Source organism: Leptonychotes weddellii, chromosome 2 (genome assembly GCF_054177405.1).
Source record: "Leptonychotes weddellii isolate Sample4059 chromosome 2, ASM5417740v2, whole genome shotgun sequence".
Taxonomy (NCBI): Eukaryota; Metazoa; Chordata; class Mammalia; order Carnivora; family Phocidae; genus Leptonychotes; species Leptonychotes weddellii.
This window is the reverse complement of record NC_138370.1, coordinates 101749302-101757034: the sequence shown is the minus strand read 5'-3', so window position 1 is coordinate 101757034 and position 7733 is coordinate 101749302. Positions and strand designations below refer to the sequence as shown.

Sequence of the window (7733 nt, the reverse complement as noted above, 5' to 3'; positions counted from 1 at the left end):
CTGAGATTAAGAATTCCTCATATCAGTGAGATATTGGATACATGTCTTTCTCTGATTGACTTATTTCGCTCAGCATAATACCCTCTAGTTCTATCCACGTCGTTGCAAATGGCAAGATCTCATTCTTTTTGATGGCTGCATAATATTCCATTGTATATATATACCACATCTTCTTTATCCATTCATCTGTTGATGGACATCTTGGCTCTTTCCACAGTTTGGCTATTGTGGACATTGCTGCTTTAAACATTGGGGTGCACGTACCCCTTCGGATCACTACATTTGTATCTTTGGGGTAAATACCCAGTAGTGCAATTGCTGGGTCATATGGTAGCTCTATTTTCAACTTTTTGAGGAACCTCCACACTGTTTTCCAGAGTGGCTGCACCAGCTTGCATTCCCACCAACAGTGTAGGAGGGTTCCCCTTTCTCCGCATCCTCGCCGCTCTGTTGAGTTTCTAAATAGTGTATTTAAGTACTTACGTGTATCTCTACTTCATTGTCTTTACAAGCATCTTAAGCTCAATATATGCACAACTGAACTCAAAACCTTCCCCCACTGAATCTGTTCCTTCTTCAGAGAATTTCCTATTTCAGAGAATGAAGCCACCATCTACCCTGTTGCTGAAATTAGAAACCGAGGAGTCATTCCTTCTCCTTCCCTGCTGATAGCCAGTGAGTTACTAAATCATGTTAATACAAGCTCCTAAATAATTGTAAATTTTGTCCACTTCTCTCATTACAAATTGCCACTGCTCCAGTCCAGGCCATAAGCACCTTTTCCCATAAGCTCTGTAATGACCTCCCAACTGTTCTCCCTACCTCCAGTCTTGGGCATCCCCTTGTAATGTCCACAAAGCAGCATCATCTAAAATGATGATTATGGCATGATTATGGCAACTTCCTGCCTAATATTCCTCAATGGCTTCCCATAGACGAAAAATGTCCAAACTCAAACGCAGCTTACGGAACTTATTTTAATAAGGGCTAACCTTGTCCCTGCCTATCTCATTTTTTAACTTGTCTTTTTAAACATCAGCTATATTTTAGTTCTTTAAACCTGCCAAGCCTCATATCTCTGAGACTTTTTACATTCTGTATACTGTCTTCCACCCCTACACCCCTGTTTTTTGCACAACTAACTCTGTATCAGTTTAGAGATCCTTCCTTTAGAAGTTCCCTTTAGGATGCATCCTTATCATAGCATCCATCCCTTATCACAGCATTAGTGTATCTCACTAATACAATTGCTTGTTTAACTATCATCATTCTATTATTTGACAAATATTCAGTGAGACCCCGCTATGTAACTGGTACTGTATTCATTCTCCTTTGTGCATAGAGTTTAGTCAATACAGGGTATTGTGGAAGCACATATAGTTTGTGCTTGGGAGAGGGCCAAAGATTTACCTACTAGATTAAATCAGCGCTGATTTCATAATCATTTCTGAGTTCTTTGAATTACCTAGATGGTAGGTAATTATCTAATCTCATTAACTGTTGAGTTTTAAACATATAAAAAAAAAGTTTTTGAATTGTAAAAGAACTCTAGCCAGCCATTACTTTCTACCTAGCAGTTTTTCTTTGATATCATTTTGGATATAATAGAGTATAAAAAGCAAAGAGACAAACTACTACAGTAAAAAATATGGGATTTATTGTCAGAACACTGTGGTTAATAATTCTGCCACTTACTAGGTATGTGTCCTTGGTTAAGACCCTTAACCTCTCTGAGCCTCAGTTTCCTCATCTGAAAAAGGTAGCTATAAAATCAGATGAGATAAGAAAAAAAAACGCATAGCACAAAATGTAAAAGGCTACCCCAATGCTATTTATTATTATTATTATTATTATTATTATTATTATTATTATTAGAGTAAATACAGATCAGGTCTCCCTATTACTGGTAATCCCAGTTCTACAGGCAACAGGATTTCCAAATTCATCCTTCATCTCCACTTTACTATTTAAGAGTTAGAGTTTTGCAATTTAATAAACACATATTGATGGAAGTGGTTAAAAAAAAAGCCCCCCCCCCACACAAATTTAACAAGTAAATATTAAGGGGATAAGAGAGAAACAAAGCAGCAGCCTATGAAAATCTAGAATTTGGATATAAGGATCCAAAAAAAAAAAAAATCAAGGCACTTTTTTTTTTTTTTAAATGTTAACCGGAAGGGTAGGTGGCACAAAAGAGTGATGCTATGAGCCATTTATCAGTAAAATGGTAACCTATTAAACTGGGAAGTTAGGATATCTGGATTCAAGAACTCACTTGGTCACTAACTTACCACTAATAACCAGGTCGCCAATCCTCCCAACAGTCTGGTCTTATGACTCCTTGGCTACTATGATCTTTTCCCTCACACCATCTCAGCTACCCACTCACAAGGCCACAAATCTCAAATGGGCACTTGATCCTGCCCAGCTATGCTACTGTGCTTCTCTAGTATTGTTATAGACTGAATATTTATGTCCCCTCAAAATTCATATGTTGAAATCCTAACCCCTAATGTGATGGCATTAGGAGGTGGGGGTCTTTGGTATATGATTAGGTCATGAGGACAGAACCCTCATGAATGGGATTAGTTTCCTTAATAAGAGTTCCTGACTCCCTAATCCCTTCTGGCTATCTGTGAACCAGGACTAGGGCTCTCACCAGACACTGATTCTGCCAGCACCTTGATCTTGGACTTCCCAGCCTCTAGAACTATGAGAAATAAAATTGTTTATAAGCTACCTAGTCTATGCTATTTTGTTAGAGCAGCCTAAGACAAGTATGACTGCCTTCTGTCCTCTAAAATGACTATTTTATGGGGCATCTGGGTGGCTCAGTTGGTTAGGTGCCTGCCTTTAGCTCAGGTCATGATCCCAGAGTCCCTGGGATTGAGCCTCGCATTGGGCTCCTTTCTCCAGGGAGCCTGCTTCTCCCTCTCCCTCTGCCTGCCGCTCCCCCTGCTTGTGTTCTCTCTCTCAAATAAATAAAATCTTAAAAATATAAAATAAAATAAAATGACTATTTTATGCCTTCTTTTCACCCCTTAGGCCTCCTACCCAAACATTCTTCCTTTTCTCTCCTTACTGATCTAGCCTCAGACCTTCTACTTTGAGAAACTCTCTCCTGAGATCACTGAATCTATTCATCTATCTGCATCTCTACCTATACTCACTGCCTTTCTTTCTATTACTATAAATTTTATATTCATGTTTCTGAGCCAACACGTCTACATATTCCCTGGATCCCATTCTCTCTTGTTTTCTCAAAGACTTCATTCTTAAAACATATACATTCTCTCTTATGCTATAATTTTTCTCCTCTACTGGATAATTCCCATTAGCCTAAAAACACACTTCAGTATTCCCATCTTTGAAAATTCTACTTTGACCCCACATATTCCTCTATTACCTACATTTCGCAGCTCTTCTTCATGAAATATCTTGAGATATCTATAGTGCTATGTCTATTGCTTCACATTACATTTTCTCTTCATTGTGCTTGTCAAGGCACATAACTACTACATGTTGCCAAAATCCAATGGTCAGATCTCTTTTTTTATTTGAATTTTCAGCATGTTTCAATAATACTGGCCATGCTTTGTTGTCTTGGCTTTTAAGTCACCGCATTCTTTGGGTTTTCTTCCTACTTCACTGGCTACTCTTTCTCCATCTCCTTCGCTTGCTTCTTTTCCTCTGCTTTACCTCTAATCATTGGAATGCTCTATGAAAACACTTTCTCCAGGTAATTTTTTCTACATGCTGATGTTTCTCAACTTTGTGTCTTTGGTTCCTTACACAGAACTCAAGACACAGAACTTACTTTAGATTTCTGATAAGCATATCAAACTTAAGGTGAGCAAAATAAAAACAACCCTCCCCCAACACACACACACACACACAAACACACCCACACACACACACTCATTTTCTTTAGTCTTTTTCATTTAGTAAACGGCACAACCATCCACTCAAATTCAAGAGAAAAGCCTAGGAGCTTCTCTTTTTTTCTCACTCCTATATTCATAACATCACCAAGTCTGTAGATTCTGCCTCCAAATACATCTCATATCCATCCACTTCTTATACCACTCTAGCCCAAACTACTGTCATTCTTTCCTGGATCACAACTATCTTCTGCTACTAATCTTCTCCCGCAATCCCTATGATCCATTAACCACATAATAGGCAGAACACATCTTTTTTCAATGTAAATCAGATTATATTACTCCCTTTCAGAAGAACTCTTTGCTGGTTTATCATCACACTTGAAATGAATTCCAAACTTATTCCATGGGTAGATCTCCATGATCTATTCAAAGCCCTGTATGATTTGGCTCCTACCTATCTCTTCAAGGTCATATTATACCACTTTATCCATATTCCAGCTACAGCAGTCTTATGGTGTTCCTTGAAAGCTACTGTAGGATTTTTGCAGTTGGAGTTTCCTTCAACTGCAATGCTCTGATCCTAAATATTTCTGTGGCTGGCTTTTTTAGATCACTGAGGTCTCAGCACAAACGTTAGCTCTTCAGAGAGCCCTTCCTTAACCAATCAATCTAAAGCAACTTCTTCCCCAGTATCTCTCTCACTTCATACTGTTTTACTTCTTCACGTCACTTAACATTATCCAATTTCCCTTGTTCATATCTTGTTTCCTTTTTCACTAAATTTTATGAGAACAGGAATCTTGCCAGTCTTTCTTACCATTGTATTCAGAATAATGGCAAAATAGTAGTTCCCTAAAGATATTTAATAAACGCCTGTTCCTGAGTGAGTCACTCGACCTCTCTCACATTTGTGAACTTAGGAGTGCTAGGCTTAGCTCTGGGTCCAGGGAATACAAAGGCGAATAAGGCATGGCTCCTTGAGGATCTCATACATTCATCCCTTCAACAAATATTTACTGAATGTATATTATACTAAGTTCCAGGTACTGTTTAGTCTGTGTTTAGTTCCCTCCTCAGTAAAATGGAGTTTTGTTAACCAACTCCATCTCACAGAAATGTATAAACAGGATGAATATGAAAATAATGTACAAAATGAGATGTAGCATAAACATGTTATTTATATAGTACTATTACTGCACTTGCCTCTTTCCCTTGGTCCGGTAATGGGCGGGAACTCATGACAAGAGACAGCCAACTGATAAAAACAGCTATATAAATTTTGGTACTCACTGAAGGCAATAAATATGAATGCCCTTTTCATAGGCACATAGTAACTAAACCATCTGGGGTTATGAATTCTTTAGTTGTGATAGTAACAAGTGTTAATTTTCACAGTGCTGTTGCACAAATAACCATTCTATTTACCCTTACGGAAAATTAGGGAGTACCCGGGTCAATTGCTCCTCTCCATCGCACCATCTAATTTTTCATAGGCTCTAGGACACACATAGAGGGGCGTCAGGGACCGGGTATGGGCCTGCAGAGCTCTTATGACTCTTGAATGATGTACTGGACACCTGGTACCTGTGCAACAACTGTCCTTAATCCTTCAAAAGCACTGATCTAAAGGGCTTGTCCACTGTGATAAAGCCAACAGAAATAGGCTGGGGACGGGGCAACTGAGAGGAGGGTGAGTTAGGGAGGAAAGCCTTCCCGGGATAAGCAACGAACCCTGGAACACACCTCCAGTCACAGGAGCATGTTAAGGTTCATTTGCAGATATTCACCATTTGTACAACCGCCCGCCCTTAATAAAATTAATTTTGCAGTCAGTCTTGACTGACAGACCTCTTTTTTCTTACTTGCGAATTACCTGTAAAATGCGAGGAACAGAGGAGGAAGGGCAAGAATAAAGAAGAGATGTCGGGTGAGGGAGTAAAGAAACGAGTCAGGGTGGAGGAGAGAAAAGGGTCTGTGGCTGTTTCGCCAGCCTCTGACAAAGGAGCCATGAATCCTCCTGAAGCGGGAGGAAAGGAGTTCCTCGGGTCCACAGGAAGGGAAGGACGGCGCGAGACGAGGGACCAGTAGTGCCCAAGGGCCTGGAAAGGGACGGAGTTGAGAAAAATGGACCGTACCTACAATTCCTTCAGCATCCCTCGCTACCCCGGGAGCGGCCCTGGCGCCCAGCAACCGCCGCGTTCACCACGCGCCGCGCTGGGGGCGGGGGGGTGGGGTAGTGGTGGTGGTGGTGCTGGAGAGATGGGGGGGAGGGGGTGTGAAAGCCGCCGGGACCCGACCCCCGCGCGGGCAGCTGGGGCCAGGCTAATGGCCGCTGGCTCAGCGGAGGGCGGCGGGGCGGGGTCTGGGCGGGGCTGGCGGGGACGGGGCGGGGCTAGTGACGGCTGCGCCCGTAAGTGGTGCGTGGTGGGCGCTCTGGCCTGTGGAGGTGAGAGTTTTGGGGTTTGCCGCGAGCACCTGGTGTGCTTTCCGTCTATTCGACTCGTTCCTTTCCACGTCTCTTGTGAATATTGACCTATTGGACTGTCAAAGTCCAGGGACAGAGTTGACATCACAGGGCCCTTCAGCCAAAAAGCAGCGCCAGGGGGCTGCATGTGCCAGAAGTGACTTGTCACAACTCACGTTTCCTCTGAAGCCAGCTTAAATATAATGCGGTTGTAAAAGAGAATAGTCTCTGGGGTTAAGACTGTCTGGGCTCAAATTTCAGCACTGCCACTCTACAGCTATAGAATGACAGACAAATAGACTCCCTGAGCTTCCGTTTTCTCTTCTGTAAAGGACGTGGTTGGTGGCGGTGTGAGAAAAGTGAATTGATACGTGACAAGTGTCTGGAACAGGGCTCGGTCCAAAGTAAACACTCAATGTCCTGTTATTAGTATAAAACCTTTTTTTTTTTTCCACATGAAATCTTATGTGGAGACCTTCATATGAAACGAAAGCAGAGCTACTCTAGTTGAGGGTGGGCCCCTAGAAGCTTTGGGTTCTTAGTCCTAAGGCGCCTCTTATGGAATCTCCAAGATTCCTAAAAGAGGAAAAACAACTGTTATTGGATTAAGTCCAAACTTTTTATGAAGACAAACTGCCCTTTTCTAACTTCGCTTCTGATACTCCAAACAACTTCAATTCCTGCACACACTGTATCCCTTTTTGCCTATGTGTTTTTTTAATGTTATTTTACTTTATTTTATTTTTTTTTAAGAGAGAGAGAGTGTACGTCCAGGCATCGGGGTGGGGGTGGGGGCGGGGTAGAGGGAGAGGGAGAGAGAATCCTAGGCAGGCTCCAGGCCCAGCACAGAGCCCTAGGAGGGGCTGCATCCCAGACTCTGAGATCATGACCTCAGCCGAAATCAAGAGTAGGATGTTTAACCGACTCAGCCACTCAGGCGCCCCTAAAGTTATTCTATCAAGAGTGTTCTCTTTCCCCTTTTCTTAGTTATCCTTTAAAATCTGACTTAAATTACAACTCTTTCTAGGGCGATCAAATAAAAAAATTCTCCCTCATCTTTAGCATGGTGTAGACATCTCAGCAAGGATTGAAAGTTATTTTCTCCCTTCTTTTAGGAGAATAGACAAGATTTTTTGTGAGTATAGGGTTAGGGAAATGCTTTGTTCTCCTGGCAGGGAAGGGAAAAGCAGGATACTGGTGGCGGTACAGATGGTAGAGCTGGGAAGGAAGGCTTTTGAGAGGAGTCTGAGGGCCTCTAGGGCACTGCTCTGTGCTCCAGATGCAATGAGCTACTGGAGAGGTTAGTGCTTTAGGGTCCATCCTAAGGAGTTTGGAGAGCACATCAACAAGTGGGGTTTTGGAATTCTCATCAGAACAGAGGGCTG

The 7733-nt window shown here is 42.0% G+C and overlaps 1 protein-coding gene across 9 annotated transcripts in view; it reads right to left on the bottom strand.

Annotated features, from left to right (window-relative positions):
- SLC9B1 (solute carrier family 9 member B1) overlaps nucleotides 1-6130 on the bottom strand; it is a 121919-nt gene extending 115789 nt beyond the window's left edge. For 2 of the 9 annotated variants that reach the window (XM_081812058.1, XM_031027324.2), the window contains exon 1: nucleotides 6020-6130. The gene's annotated coding sequence lies outside the window, so the exon portion shown is untranslated. The remainder of the gene's footprint in view (nucleotides 1-6019) is intronic. The other 7 variants (XM_081812056.1, XM_081812073.1, XM_081812063.1 and 4 more) reach the window with 7 other exon arrangements.
- Nucleotides 6131-7733: the final 1603 nt, after the last annotated feature.